The sequence below is a fragment of the Agelaius phoeniceus genome, chromosome 2, assembly GCF_051311805.1.
Source record: "Agelaius phoeniceus isolate bAgePho1 chromosome 2, bAgePho1.hap1, whole genome shotgun sequence".
Lineage (NCBI taxonomy): Eukaryota > Metazoa > Chordata > Aves > Passeriformes > Icteridae > Agelaius > Agelaius phoeniceus.
Genome location: NC_135266.1, coordinates 112,949,059 through 112,965,351, shown reverse-complemented (window position 1 = coordinate 112,965,351; position 16,293 = coordinate 112,949,059). Strand labels below are relative to the sequence as shown.

The 16,293-nt window shown below is 49.6% G+C and overlaps 1 long non-coding RNA gene across 1 annotated transcript; it reads left to right on the top strand.

Annotated features, from left to right (window-relative positions):
- The first annotated feature begins 7,954 nt into the window (after positions 1 to 7,954).
- On the top strand, positions 7,955 to 15,857 carry LOC143693415 (uncharacterized). Its single transcript, XR_013181080.1, has 3 exons — positions 7,955 to 8,371; positions 12,691 to 12,772; positions 15,521 to 15,857. It is a non-coding gene; the product is annotated as an uncharacterized LOC143693415 (long non-coding RNA).
- Positions 15,858 to 16,293: the final 436 nt, after the last annotated feature.

Below are 16,293 nucleotides of genomic sequence, written 5' to 3'. Positions count from 1 at the left end.
GCTGGCAGGAGCATCCCACACCAGGATTCACACATCCATTTCTTCTGGAGCCACAGAAAAAGGGAAGGGTGGCATGAAATGAGGTCTTCTCTTTCTTCCCTAATGCCAGGAATTACCTCTGAAGCACTGGGTTCAAGGAGCAAAAAAACATACTTGATTTCTAGAGCAAGCCTTGGGGTTTCTGCAACCCTGCCCTCGTGTGTGGGGGGTGGACAAAATGGGGTTTTGTTGGTGAGCTATTAAGTGTATTCCCTGCCCAGGGCTGAGCTCACTGCTGTATGCTGGGCAGAGAAAACATTAGTGCAGTGGAAAACAGATCCTCTCCTGCCTTCCTGGGCAGTGCCCTCAGCTCCCCACAGAGCCCACAGTTCTTCACAGAGCCCAGGAACTCAGCTTTGCATTCATGTGAAGAACAGAAATTGTGCTCCTGGGCCTCAGCCTGGTGCCAGCTTCCAAATTACAGTGTAAGCCCTGCTCCAAAGGTCTCCCCTTGACTCAGGGCAAACGTTCAGAGATGTCTCTGTGCAGCAGCTGCAAGGATGGAAGGAAACTGCCTTTTTAACATTCTCTGTATGTGCTGGGGTTTGGGTTTTGTGCTTTTTGGTTTGGTTTGGTTTGGTTTGGTTTGGTTTTTTTTTAAAGTAAAATTATTTTTAACGAAATTGAAAATAGTGACAAACATAAATTTTTTTATTAATAGAATCATAGAGTGGTTTGGGTTGGAAAGGACCTTTAAAGGTCATCTGCTCCAATCTCCCCATCTGCAGGGACAGCTTCAACTTGCTCAGGTTGCACAGAGCCCTGTCCAACCTGACCATGAATATTTCCAGGGATAAGGCATCTAACTCTCTGGGCAACCTGTTCTTAGGTTTTACAATGAGTGTGGTAAAACATTTCTTCCTTATATCTAATCTGAACTAGCACTGCTCAGTGTAAAACCCCCGGTGTAACACCCCTTGTTCTATCCCTACAGGCCCTGCTGAAGTGTGTCCTCATCTTCCTTGGCAGTCCCCTTCAGTCAGTACTGCAGGGCTGCAATCAGCTCCCTCTTCTCCAGGCTGACCCACCCCAGCTCTCTCAGCCTGTGCTCACAGCAGGGGTGTTTCACCCCTCTGATCCTCTCTGTGACCTCCTCTGGACTCCCTCCCACAGGTCCCTGCCCTCCCTGTGCTGGGGACCCCAGAGCTGGATGTGGGATCTCAGGGGAGCAGAATCCCTCCCTCAGCCCCTGCCCACGCTGCTCTGGATCAGCCCAGGATGTGTTTGGCTTTCTGGGCTGCCAGTGCAGCTGGCTGCCTCATGTCCAGCCTCTCAGCCTCCAGTACCCCCCGGTTATGCTCAGTGGGGCTGTTGGTCCATCCCTTCGTGCCCCAGCCTGTGTCAGTTCCAGGAGCCAGCACGACCCAGGACCAGCCTCGTTGAAGATCATGAGATTGCCAAGCTTGTCCAGGTCCCTTTGGCTGTCATCTTTGTCACACACCTTCAGGTGTGTCAGCTGCACCTCGGTGCCACCTGCAGACTTGCTGAGGGTGCACTCCATCCCTTTGTCTATGTCACGGATGCAGATATTAACAGTGCCTGTCCCCAGTATGGACCCTTAGAGACACCACAGGTCACTGATGTCCATCAGGACTCTGAGCCACTGACCACCACCTGCTGGATGTGATCTCCCCCTGCTATTTGCTGCATGATGAAGAACAGTGTCATAAAACATCTTTTTCCCACTTTTTCTTCTGTTATCATCTCCCCAGCTCTGTCTGCAGACCACTCTTGGGAGCAACCAGGATGTGTTACAGCCCAGCAGCTCAGCACAGGCAGGGAATGAAAGTGCAGAGCCTTCCCTCCCTCCATAACTGCAGGGAGTTGCTCTTCTGTGCAGATGGAAGCACTCAGGGGTTGCAGCACCAGGCTCGTGGCACAGAGGTCAGTGGGATCATCATCACTGCAACCTTGCAGTTCCTTGGCAGTGGGTGGGAGCCCCAGAGCCTGCCATGCCTTGGACTCTCAGGGCTGAGCTGGGATGCCCTGAGATGCCCAAATTGGCGAGGTCACCGTGCAGGAAGTCATGCTGTGTGTGACAGGGCTGCCCCAGGAGTTCCTCTGAAGGTCAGTACAGGTATCACAGGCTGAGCCCCCATCTGGAGAGATGCAGTGGAGTGGAAAGGAGACAGGCTCTGTTTACACACAGATACCTGTGCAGCCAGCAGCGTTAGTGAGAGGAAACAGAAAAGGACATGACAGTTACACTGGGTTTTCATTAAATATTAAATGGAGTGAAGTTTTCTGGAGTGTGCCTGGGCTGTTTCCAATTGTCTGTCTGATGGCATGAGAGAGAAGCCAAGTGGGTGAGCCCTGGGCCTGGAGGTGCAGGGTTTCGTGCTCAGGAGGAGCTGTGGTGCCAGGAAGCATTTGTGTGCAGGCTGCCCCAGGAGCTCATTTCACCCAGAGCAGCAAATCAAACCTCCTCCAGCTGTCCCACTGCTGGTATGGCCCAGAGAGAGGAGTTCACTCCTGCAGGAGTCTCCTGCAAGAGGTCAGGGAAGGGAGGAAATTGGTGCAGAGCTGGCCCAGGCTGGAGCAGCAATGGCAAGCAGCAAACACTTCCCTGGCTGCTGGCTGGGGATGGGGAATTAACCACCCATGTTCCCCCTTTCCACAGAGTGAACTCCCTGTATGTAGGGAATACTGGACAACTGCTGTCACTTTTTTTTTTTTTTTTTCCCTTTATTTTCCCCTCTTTTCCCCACTTTTCCCTTTCTTTTCCCCACTTTTCCCCTGCCCCAGGAGCTGTAACACAGCCTGGGCACAGCCCACCCATCCCACTGCATCTCCTCAGCAGCCTCGCCTTTCCTTGTGCAGGAGCTTAGCAGCAAGAAGGAATCTCCTAACTTGGATTGGGTTAATAAGTTAAAATGCAGAGCCTTAATCCCTGCTGCTAAATCAGAATGTAATTCAGCTTATAACCACAGCCCAATCCATGTGAATTACAATCACTTTAAATACAGCCAGGACTAGCTGGGATTTAACATCCTCCCAAGAGATCCTGGAAATGAAAACTGGGACACTGCCCTGCTCTGGGTGAACCTGAGGGAGCTGAGGCAGAGGGGCAGAGGGATTTGGGTGCCTCCCAGGCTCCTGTAGAGGGGGAACCTTGGGTGCAGCCCTTGGTCAGGGCACGTGGCTGAAGGATGCATGTGAGCCTCCTGCAAGAGCTTATCCCTGGGGAGGGGGACAGAGGCTGCCAGCAAACCCACAGCACTTTTATCTTTAATTTAGAATGTTTATCTCAAGAGATTCTTCCAGCTTTAAAACAGGCATAAGGAGATCTTCATTTGCCTGGCAGCATCTGGCCTCTGAAGGCAGGCACGCAGAGTACAGTCCCAGCAGCAGGGCTGACAGGGAGGGCTTGTTCTCTGCCTCCTTTCTCCCAACTTTAACCTCTGGCAGGATGAGCCTTGCCCTCCCTCTGCCTGTTTCAGGGAACCCCTAGAGAAAATGGGTCTTTCCAGAGCTTGAATCAACAGTGGGCACCTGGCAAGTGTTCCCATAAGTGCCTAGGAACATCTTTTATGCTTTCACTGTTCCTTGATGAAGTCCTGGCTTGCACAGCTTTGATGGGGAGAGAGTAATAGTTCCTTGTCTTCCTGCACCACCTCAGCCTGAAGAATGGGAGCAGCCAGTCCTTCTGCCACCACTGGCCCACAAGCTTCCCCAGGGAGCCTCAGGCAGCCTGGGAGCATGCAAATTCAAGGGTTCCACAGAAATTGAGGGTCTTAATGGATGCTCTCCCAAGCATTGAACTGGAAAGTCCCTGTGGGAACAAGGCATGACTCTTGTGGGCTGCCAGGCACAGATAAAGAGTTCAAGGCATCCAAGTTACTACTTAAATTAGTGGGTAGAGGTTAGAAAATGAGATCTTCTGCTCAGACTGGTGCCTATGTTTGAACCTTTTTTGGAAGAAACTGATGGTGGGTTTTTTTCACATCACTCTTTTTTGTGGTTTCCTTATATTTCTCTTTTTCCATTGGTGAAAGACCAGTGCTGTTGTGCTATCACCTAGCCAAAATGAGAATGCATGGCAATTTCTCAAAGCCTGGCACGTAAACTGCCTGGTGCACTGGGATGGAGAGCTTGTGAGTTTTCTGTGGGTGTGATGAGGGAATGGAAATTATCTGAGTTCTTGGGTGCTTTCCCAAACCCAAGCTAGCCAGTTTTCTATGTTTAGATACGGTTTACTTAGCAGCACTGCTAGAGTGGAGAGGAGAGCAGAGGATTGTCAGGCACCAACAATGCCTCCTGATGCAGCCTGAGACTGTTCCCTGCCCCAGCTCCTCACACAAAGCTCCCAGCCACACTGCTCTTGGCTCTTCACAGAAATGCACAATCAGCTGACCAATCTCCTCCCAGGCAGCTGGGCCAGCTTGGCCCCACCGTTGTTCTGACACCCTCCCTGTGTCCTCCAAGATGAGCCTCAGGGCCATTGTCCCTCTCAGCAGCTGCCTGGGCGTTTACCAGACAGACCTAAGGGTAGGGGCTTTTTTTCCTTCCCTCTGAAGTCATCAGAAGAGTTGGAATTTTTGCAGGGCTTCACAATCATGTTTTTAGTTTCCCCTGAGCTTTCAGAGAGAGCTGTGAGCAATGCTTCCCCCTACTTTTGCTGGTCTAACTGCAAAAAGGAGAGGGATGCTCATCTGAGTGTGACCAGGATGGCCTGGCCTTTATTCCTGAGATAGAGGATCACACCACTTCCCATCAGGGCTGCCATCTATGGGCACTGCATGTTGGAAAGGGAGGCCTCATCTTTCTGTGGATGACCCACAAAAGGTGCTTTGAAATGAGGGTAGTCCCAAGAACTAGCAGTGCAGGAAGAGGCCAAGCTGACCCATCAGGAGCTGGATGTGCTTCTTGGCTTTGCCCCACTGGTGCCACCAGCCAGGAGCTGTCTGTGTGAGGGTGAGAGGTGTGACAAAGTCCCAGGTGTGTCCCAGGCTGGTCCATTGTGGCTCAGGGCACGGGGATGTCACCTCTGTGCTGGTACCAGAGCTTGGGGCACCTCCTGCAGGGGACTTGGCTGCTGTGCTGGATGCCCAGGGTGATTCAGGTGGAGCACCTGCCCACCTTGGAGAGGGAAGCTGTCCTCCCACAGACCCACCCCAGATGGGATGTGCCTGCAGCTGGGCTGGGAAGTGTAGCTGTTTCCACCTTCCAGGCCTGGAGGTGCTCACTCCTCCCAGGGGATGTGGTGGATTTGATCTCACCTCACTCAAATAATTTGTTTTCAATGGGCATGCTGTCCTGGCTGGAGGTTCACGCTTCCTGGGGAACTTCTCTGTTCAGACCCTGCTTTGAGACTGCTGCTTCTATGCATGCCCAAGGATGCCTGGCTAGAGAACAGCCTGAAGCTGCCAAAGGGCAGTCTGGGAGGGTTTTGTTCTCTTGGTTTTGTGTAGAGGGTTTATAGGCTGTTTTGCAAGGTTGCTTTTGAAGGCCTGAAGTCTCTTCCTATTATGCTTTTTCTCAGGGTGAATGTTAAAGGGCACTTCTTCCATCAGGAGACTCCAGAGCTCTCACACTTGGCAGTGCTGTCCCTGGAGAGGGCACAGTGCTGTATCCCATCATGAAATCATCCCTTATCCCACTTGTTGCCACACACAGGTGGGCATTGACAAAATAATGCTTGTGAGTGACTCTTACAGGGAATTACAACATCTGCTCCCTCCTTTATATGGGTGCAATACTCTAAGGACCAAGCAATTCCATGTGAGTCTGGCCCCAGCTGCAGTGACTCCTGTGCTGGCAGAGATGTGAAGGCCATGATGAAGGTTTCAGGGAGATCATCCCAGAAGGGAGGAGACTGGAGATAGCAGGAGCACTGTGTGCTGATCCCTGCTTCCTGCAGTGGAGTCAATGCACAGAGGATAACGCCAGGACAGCCTGACCTCCTACTCTTGCCTTCTGCAAAGATGACCTCGGGAGCAGAGCACTCCCATCAGCAATCCCTGCTGGTGCTGAGACAGGGCAGGGTCCCAGACAGGCCCAGGATTTGATTTCTCTCCCCTGTTCTGGTTGTACCTCTTGGCTGGGCCACTGCTCAGCACAGGGATGCCTCTCGCGAATAACAAACCACCAAAATGCTTTGTCAGCATGGAAGCCCATCACACCAGCAGAGGCTGTGTCTGAGATGCAGCAGCAGTGCAGTTTCTGCTGAGGAACTCCCCCAGAGACAGACAGCTCCTGCATTATTAAGCAGGGTGCTGATGAATCCCTGTTAATGAGCCGTGGGGCCGTGGCCGTGCTGCTCTCAGCTCCACACTGCAGGCTCTGCCTTGGGGAGCAAGGGAGGATTGCTCTGGGGAGCACTTGGCAAGGCTGTGCTGGAAGGTTTGGCTGCTTTCCCCAAAACTTGCACATGTCCTGCCAGACTTGAGCTAGGTAGACGTGGAAATCCAATGCTGGCTCTTTGGTGGCTGTAAAAAGTGAGGTAAAATGCTGCCATCCCCATGGGCTTGTGACTAAAGAGAAAGATCTGCATTGTGTTTGCAGGGACCCCTGTGGCAGGGAGGAACGATGAATCTGACTCCGTGTTCTCAGAAGGCTAATTTATTATTTTATGATACTATATTATATTAAAGATACTATATTATACTAAAGAATCCAGAAAGGATACTTACAGAAGGCTAACAAGATAATAATGAAAACTTGTGACTCTTTCCAGAGCCCTGACACAGCTTGGCAATGATTGGCCAATGAGTCAAAACTCCCAGCAGAATCCAATGGAACAATCACCTGTGGGTAAACAATCTCCAAACACATTCCAAAGGAGCAAAAAACAGGAGAAGCAAATGAGATGAGACTTGTTTTCTTTTTATCTGAGGCTTCTCAGCTTCCCAGGAGAAAAATCCTGGGAGAAGGGATTCTTTTCAGACAATGTGAACGCCACAGATCTGTGTCTTGGTGTGTGCTCTCTGCTCTAGAGAGCAATGCAGGCCATGTTCTCTGCTCTGTTCTTAAATGGCTCAGCCAGGGGAGCTTCCTTCTTCTCTCGCTCAACAGATTTCCATGCTAGGAAAAATCTTTATCCATTTTCCATTATTTTTTTAAAGTCAATTTCATCTTGCTCCATTTATCAAATCTCCTTTTGGCTTCTGGATGCAATTACTCTCCCACTGTGGTCATTATACCTCCTAGGATACTTGTAGAAGAGGATTTTATACAGCCTTAGCTGATGTTTGGCCAAGAAAGGCATCTTAAACTCTTTCAGTTTTTGTTAAATCAAGCCTCCTCTGAGCTTTCCTAGCTGCACAATACTTTTTTGGCTGTTTAACACATGGGATGGTATTTAGGAGCCTCTGTGTATACAGAAAGACTGGTCAACCTCCAGTGCATCACACAATGCCTCTCCAGTCCAGCCTGCTCTGATCAGACTGCAATCTGTGTAAATTCCCCAGCAGTGCTGCCAAGACCCTTCACTCTGCACTGCAGACACCCTGATGCCTTCCAGATGCCACAGATGATGTCACATTCCCAATGCCATTGTTGCCTTCTGCAGAACAAATCTGATAACCCAATCTCTTTCTGCTGCACCCTTCTGTCTGCTGGTGGCTTCCTGTAATGTGACGTCTTTGGTGTTGATCTCCAAAGTTTGTCTGTGCAAGTGGAGGACAAAGCAAACCCTGCAGGGGCTGAGAGGGCTGGGTAAGATTGCACAGGAGTAATTTGAGTAGCATTTTTTCTGTTGGTGAGGTTTTTTTTATATTTTGAAGCAGAGCTTCCTGCAAATCTTGTAAGGAGTCTGTGGAGTACAGGCAATGTGGAGCTGCAGAGTTGGGGCAATGAAAAAGGAGCTGCACTGGAAGGGCACCAAATCTCCCAACAAGATTGTGCAACGTAATTGATAAATTAAAAATATTGAAATTACCTCTTTTATACTTTCAGATTTTAGGTGTGTGACAAGAAGGGATGCTAAGGTAGCCTTGAGGCCCTGGTTTTGGCAGCACAGTTTTGCAATGTCCCTCTAAGCTGACCAAGAAACCCTGACAAGATCTTGGAGAAGCCTGCAGCAACTGATGACCAGACCCAGAGGTGCTTTGGACTGACCCAGAGGGAGGTGAGATGGTTTGTTTTGGCATCGAGGGAGGCAGAGCTGAACTTTTGGAAGGGATCACAAAAGGAGAGATACACCAAATGGGCTCTCTGCCACCTGAGAGGAAAACTCTTACCTGTGTGCAAAGTGGTGCAGCCCTGGGTAAAACATCACTGGTGTAGGAGCTGAACAGATCAGATGTGTAACAATGAGAAACAGCACTGCTCATTCTGCAGGAACTGCACTGCAGAGACCCTCCTGTGCTCACTCTGTGTCCCCCAAGCAGAGGTGAGTTCATCTCCAGAGCAGCCTTGGGCAGTGCAGGGGAAACAGAGCCTGAAAAGGAGCCAGGAAGTCCCCGAGGGTGGGATGGGAATGGGATTGAAGCAGAGCAAGAGCCCAGCTTTCCTTCTTGCCTGCAGAAGCTGTAACTGTACTGACAGTCTGTGCCACGTGTTGAGTCCTCTGCAGGACTGAAATACCTTGCTTAATTGGTGGCAGCAGGTTATGCTATCTAAGTTTTGCAAGCCTATTGATCGTGCTCTAATCATCTCAAAAAAGGATCAGGTTTAAACGAGGCCTGGCACTGATCCCTGAGGTGCCCCACCAGCCCCTCCTCAGTGCCCTGCCTCTCCAATTACCATCCCCTCCTGCTGCAGCCGTCCTGCTGGCTCTGTCACTGTGCAAAGCACCTGGAAAAGCCTCTCTGAATTCCTTGTGAAGGCTCTGTTTCACCAGAGGGAACATTAGCACAGAGCCTGGGCTCTAATTTGGATATTGCTACTCGTGCGTGCTGTGCAGTGGGGCTGCTGCCTGCCAAGGGTCACTGTTCCTCCATCGCCCTCCCCACATTTTGGCACCATTCCCCAGGTTTGTGCCAGGAGGGCTCTCTCTGTAGGGCAGGGGATGCTGTGGGCAAGCAGCCTGTCCCCAGCACACCAGCTGAGAGGATGCTGTGAGGATGCTGTGGGGAGGTTTTGGGGTGCAGGAGGCCCAGAGGTGCTGTCAGAGAGCTCCAGCTGTGCCTTGCCCATGCACGGTGAGCCTGCTGGAGCAGAGCTGGCTCCGTGCGAGTGCAGAGCCCCTGTTCCCAATTAGCGCCGCTGTTTGGGAAGGGATATCCACTGCTGCCGATGTAACCCATGGCAACCATCTGTGGAACCGGCCTTCCTGCTGGCTGGGGAGGGGGAGATGGGGGCCAGGGCAGTGCGGGGGGATCCTCGCAGGAATTGGGAAGGCAGGGGGCTATGAGCATCCCCTCCCTCCGGGTGCCTCTCCTGCCCTGGCAGCGGCGGGAGGTGTGGGTGAGCCCATGGGCATCCCACGCAGCTGGATAATTTATGGGCAGCGGCAGCAGCTCACCGGCACTTTGTTTGCAATCTGCCTCTAAATATAGCCGTGTTCAGGGAGGGCAGGCGAGCTCCTGCCGCCGTCTGCCCGCCTCTCCTCCTCGCCGTGCCGGGTGGGGAAGGGGCCGGGCAGGCGGGTCACCAGCGTGGCACCTTCTCCATCCCGCATCCCACACACGCCCTGCCTCCCTAGGAAAGGGCACTGGTGAGACACAAACCTCTCGGGCTGGTGGTTAAACACTGGCGGCAGCGTCCTGCCCGGCTGAGACTGGCGGCTTGCCCGGCTGCACCGAGCCCGGCCGCTTCCCAGAGAATGAGCTCCCATGGGAGGCTTTCCCTCCCTGCTTTCCCTCCTTTCAGCAAAAAGTGCAGTAATTGCATTAGTCCTGACAGGGGTGTGACGCCAAGGCTGGAGCAAAGGATATCACCTCAGCTAACTCCCAAATCTGCTCTTGTCCATCCCCCTGCTGCAGGTGCCAGCCTTGTCGCAGGCATGGGGACAGGCTGTGGTGACAGCGCCCCAGTGGGGACACCTCCCAGCCCGGGACAGGGGCCAGGTGAGGAGGCATTCCATGGCCTGGCATTCCTCATCCATGCTCGTGCAGGTAAATGCAAGGCTCTCCATTCCAGGTTGTGAATTCTCCCCAGCCCTGTGCTGCAAACCACGGTTCTGGCCAGGGTGACACACCAGGAGCTGAACCCAGCTCTGAGGCTGGTGGGAAAGGAGAGGCACTGAAGTGCTGACGAGGCATTATAGTAAGTTCCGAGCAGAAATAAGAACCTACTTATGTTTTAAACATAACATTAATTAATAAGGAAAAGGGTATGCTGTAGATACTAAAAGCCCTCAGATAGCGAGGAGAAAAAAAATCTCTTTTGCCCATAATTTAGCAAGTGCCAGAGCACGGTTCCCTAGACCTAGATGACAGCATGGTTCCATCTGGGGAGGGGATCCCTCTGCAGTGGCACACTGGCTCTGCCCCACAGAAGAAGAGCTCTCAGGAAAGGGTGTGAGGGTGAAAGGAAAAGGTCATTTTCAGACCGCACCACTCCATCACATCAACATTAATTCCTGCTGGGCCGTTGCTTTGGATGTAACCGAATGCAGTGAAAAATGACTCTGTCCCAGTCTGGCAGTACACTTCAGCAAACCTATCTAATAGGTTTATTATAGTTTATTGAGCAAGTGTTAGCCCAGAGTAGATCAGAGCAACCGCCGAAATGCTAAATGGTCTCAGGAACGATGGCATTCCGGGAAGAATTATTGTGGCAGGATGGGTAACTCAGTGTCTAGGGCCCCATGCTACCTCCATCACTGTCAGAAGAAATAATGGCCAAATTTCCTCCTGAGCCTCATGGCCCATTGGACTAATCTATAGGGGCCAGCCTGTCCAGCACTTACAGTACCTTCAGCTCCACCAGCCTGGAGGATCCTTTTCAGTCCCTTTCTGTGAACAGATTATTATTCTCAGCATGAGAATCCATGATCCTGCTTCTCCTGCTACACACTGATTGGAAATTCCCTTCTCATGGTGAAGCAGCGAGTGTTACTGGGCCACAACCCCTGTGGGGAAAATGTGAAACTTGTGTCCCAGCTCTTGGTAATGACACAATTAACTCTGGCTGGGAAAGGCTTGAAAAACACTTTACTCTTTCTGAAAATAAAATCTCTCTAAGCCTTGTAAAAAAAAATGGTCTTGAAAATCTTCTTTATAGAGAGACCATATTTTATTACCAGACAGAGTTAACAGCAAGGATAGTTTACTACACCAACATAAAAGTTAAATGTCCAATTACTGTCTCTGGAAACAATGTTAGGGAGAGAGGAAAGAGCAGAAGGCTCCACCAGCATCTGCCTGCAACCTTAACACCATCCTGCCCACCAGATCCAGATTTCTTTCATTCAGTGTCCAAACCGAGGGTTTATTCTAGGAACACTCTCCCTGCAGAGGGAAGTTGCAAGAAGCCACCCCTCCTTTCCCTACAGTCCATTATTTATGTCCCTATCTTTTCAGGAGAGCTGTAGAGTGAAAATAGAGTGCTGAATGGCATCGTGGGGATTTTACAGCAGCTTGTGACGTTCCAGTGCAGGTCTCCAGAATCCCCTTATTTTATGCTAATGCAGAGTCTCTGTAGAGGGCTGTGGCTCCAGCCCCCCAGCATTTGTGAGACTCCTAATGCAGTGCTTGCAGGCTTATCTAAAACAGAGAGCTCTGCTGAGGAGAGGGACTCTGTAATCCTTATTCTCCAGCCTCTGCTTCCATCCCTTCTCAGCCAGTTGATAAACTTTCACTGCACCACTCTCCCAATTACTGAGGAGTGTATGAGTTCTCCAGCATCCCACAGCAGTTTCTCTTTTGGATGCTCTGTTTCTCAGCAGAATGACTTGCAACATGCTCTCCTAAGTGATTTCATAACAACCTGCAGAAAAATCCTGTACTTTTTTTCCTGATTACAACCCCCACCTCCCCATAACTAATGCACTATTTCTGACACCCACAACCTGAATTACCCTAGTGCACTCCCACAGAGACTGCATCAGATGTATTAATGATGCCTCCAACTGATTCAGCCCCTGGCACAGAACCATCTCCCCCACTCTCAGGTTATAAGGAACAGAGGTTTCCCTCACATTGGCCCAGCTGTCAGCATCAGCCTGGTCTGAATTTTAAGCTCACTGCCCCTTTTGGGTGTGCATGTGCTACCCAGGAGTACCTGCCTTGAGAAGTTTCCACTTGAAATACACCAGGATCAGGTATGGTTGCACGCCAGAAGGAGTGCAGAGGGTGGCAGTACCGTGTGCATATTCATATAAAAATCCCAGATAACAAATTGACAGGACAAACTCAGCTGAGCTTTGTGCCTAATGATGTTTCCAAGGAGTGCTGTTGCTGCTGCTTGCAGAACTGGGGGTGCCAATGGGGCGTGTAATTGAGGCCTCTACTTGGTGTGCCTTGGTGAGTTATTCCAGGCAACTGAAGGAGAAGGAAGAAGGCCAGAAGAAATCAAACGTGACCACACTTTTTCCACATGTGACCATAATTGTTAATGTTACTTGAGTGATAGCACAGGGCCTGATGGCTTCTGGTGCTGCTCTGTATTAAGAAGCAAAGAGGAACTTTGAGGCAAGTTATCCTCAAGCCTTGTCTTGTTATCCCTCATATCAGCAGGTAAGGGTATCCTTCCCCTCATCTCCTTTTTTTTGCTTTCTTTGAGTAAGCAGAGAAATTGCCTTTTTCCACCCCGTTTTAATGACAGGAGCCACGTGACCCTTCCTGGAGCAGCTGCCAGAGACCGTACTAGTGCAAGATCACCAGGCCAGCAGACTGACAGAAAATATGTAAGTAGGTTACAGGGGGGTGGGGGAGGCTTTTAAATACAGCAGGATCCACTGAACAGAGCACCTGTGAGGGGAACAGGCAGACACAGCAACACCTGCAGGGCCCTCCTCTTCCCCACACAGCCTGGCCCAACAGCCTGGCTTTAGGCCTGGGCTCCTTTGTAAAGGCTTTGGGGGAGTTCAGGCAGACTTCATCTTTCCTCACAAAATGTGTTTAAATTCAAACTTTTTAAGGGTGGTGTTTTGACATTTCACTAAATAGCTTAAGGACTGCCTTGTCTTTTGGGGAGAGGTTCCTCTGGCCACCTGGAGAGCATCCCTGGCATTTGACTACCTGGGTAATGTTTCCCTTCTCCTTACCAAGGTAAAACTGCTCTTAGCTACATGCAGCATGAGGAATTTTTTTTTTCCTTCAAATCTTGTATTTATATAAGCTGTCTTCTGACAGATATAGCCAAATCAAACATCTAAATAGGATTAATGCAGGCAGCTTATTACTGGCTCTTGAGGAAGGCCAGGAATTATGGTTATCAACCATAACAGTGAAGTTGGGGTGTCTGACCTCAACAACTTACATGTGAAAAATGCTATACAAATATCTTCTGAACTGGTGAAAAGTAATTTCATATTCACTGAATAACAGAGAAGAGTGCAAACTAAAATAGCTAGATCTGAATATCAGAGTATATTTTGGTTTTTTTTCTTGGTGACAGGAGGATGAACATAATTGTAAGTGAAATAAGTTTTGAGCCATATTTAACCCTCTCAACACAGCATCAAGACCAAACATAGCTGTGTCAATCTTTCCAAACATAAAAAATTGCCTGACCACAGAAAACTACAGGCTCTGTTTAGTTTTGGGTCCGCTCTGCTATTGCAAGGGAAATATTCAGCGATGTCTCCTGCCCTTGGATGGGGTTTAGCTGCAAAGCCTGTGGAAAAGCTGCCTAGGAGCCCCCTGGCTGACAGGGAGCCAGGTGGGGTGAGGTGTCCAGGACCCTCCACATCAGGCTTATGGCTGGGTGTGATGGCCCTGCACAGTTTTGTGCTGGGGAAGGGAGTGCACAAGGGCATGGTAACGAAGGTGCATTTTTTCCATTCCAGATGGCTCACTCAAATTAATCCTGCAGTCACTCAGACTGGAAGTACAGTTCTTACCTCCTGATGGTTACCAGCAGCCTGTTTGAGCAGAGCTGATGACTCCCAGTGGTGTTCTTGATGGGCAATGTCTCCATCTTTTAACACCATCCTTACAGACAGGTGATTAGTTCCCTTATTGGCATTTTCACCTGCAGGAATGAGAACTGAATGGGCTGAATGATCATTTTGCACAGTAATTTATGCATGTAGTCCAATCTAGCTCATACTGAGGATCTATTCCTCTTTTATAATTGGGACAAATTCCATCTCTAGAAGCTCTTCTTCCAAGAGAGGATGAAATATCTAAGCCATCACCTGTCTAACACCATTCAGCTGGTATTTATTTCTGACATGTTCGTGTCAGTAGAAGGCTTTCCAAGCTCACAGAGATATTGGGAGGTTTCATTTATACAATACTATGAGATTGCCTGATCAAAGGCATACAAGTGGAAATCATTACTGTTATTTTCAGACACCTCTTTAATCACAGCCTCTCCCTATTCATGGCAATCATTGCAATTGTAAATCAGAAGTGAGTTCCCTCACCACCTGGCCACTTGGTGCTCTTTTAATTTCTGCCTGTTGCCTGTACAGTGAAATTTCTCCTGCATCCTCCTCCACCTCTCCGTGACACAAACATGTGCACTAAAATTTGCTATGATAGCTCCACTTTATGTGGATTTGTTTCTGCAAAGAGAGGTGATATTGAACTTTCTGAATCTCTCCCACTAGGAAATGGGGATAATGCTTGGAGCTGTCAATGCAGGGACCATTCACCAGTGCCTGGCAACCTTGCTGAAGTGACTGAATTATATTCCCATCAGCAGAAAGTAGGAAATGAGTTACAGTGATTTAAACATGGGACTAGAGGAATTTGACCTTCTTACTGCAAAAAGGAATGAGCTTGTTAACACCCTGTTTCCTTGATGATGAATATACTTTTTGTCTGATCATGCACTGAGCCCCAGTGCTGGGGTAGCTTCTGGCCAAGAGAACTGAACTTTCTCCTTTCTGTTGTTTTTATGGGATTTGTGCACCTGATATTGTGGTAGAGCTGGTCTGGAGTCTCCCCCAAAACCAAGGGGCTCCTCACTTCAAGAAAGGCATTGAAGTGTTGGAACAAGTCCAGAGCAAAACAATGGAGCTGGGGGAGGGTCTGGAGCACGATTCTGAGGAGAGATCTGGGGGTGTTCACCTGGAGAGCTCAGCAGAGACATTTTCATCCTCTACTACCTGAAAGAAAGAAGGATGTAGCTGGGTGGGCTTTGGCCTCTTTTCCCAGGCAGCAAGTGACAGGAGAAGAGGAGATGGCCTTAGGCTGTACCAGAGGAGGTTCAGGTTGGACATCAGGAAGGATTTATTGATGGCAAGAGTGGTTAAGCACGGGAATGGGCTGCCCAGGAAGATGGGAAAGTTACCATCCCTAGAAGAGTACAAGGAATGGCTGGATAGGGCACTTGGGGCTGTGGTGCAGTTGAGTTTAGGTGCCTTAGGTGCTGATTGGTCAAGGGCTGGACTTTATGATCTTGGAGGTCTTTTCCAATGTTAATGATTCTGTCACTCAATGTACTGCCACTTCTTTTTTACTGCTTTCTCTGTCATCTGTAGAGACTTTGGGAAGTGTGGCAGGTGAGGATGGAGAACCTGCAGAAAGGCCTATGTGAAAGAGCCCATTAGAATAACCTGACAACTGTGCTGGAGATTCACTGGGGCCAAAGAAGACCATCTACTGCACTCCTGAGGCTTTTTTCAGAAGCTGGATCTTTTATTTCCAAAAGGTTACAAGCACACAGAGTGGGGTGGCTTTGCCCAGCAGCTCAGGCCAATCCAGCTGGACAATGGCAGTGGAAATCTGGTTTGGTTTTGAGCCTGGCTTTGATCTGGGGCACTGGAAACCATGAGAGTGCCAAGAAAACGTTGGCTGCCTCAGATGACAGCAAATCTCACACATCCTGACCGGGGAAGTGTCTCCCTCCCAGCAGCTGCAGGTACTGACTGTTTCCATGTGTTTGTCTCATTTGGCTGAAGTCCTCTGTGCCTTTTGTATAAAGGCTAAGGTGTTTCCCAGCTCCCATAAGCAGAGATCAATGTCTCAGGAGGACAGGAACGGGAGGTGGAACTTTCTCCTCTGAAATCACAAATTCTAGTCTGGGCCTAGGTCATCTGAAAGTTGTCATCACTTAGAATTTCGGTCTACTTGTATTTGCCCTGCATGATTAAATATTCATGCTGGGATATTGTGCCATGCACGATGAGAATATTCAATGTAACCTCACTGGAAAAACTATTCTGCAGATGTAGCCAATGTCCTGCTGCTTTCTGAAATGAATTCTACATTTGTCCATTCTCTAGCTTCTCTCTGATGAATGTCAGACTAGTCC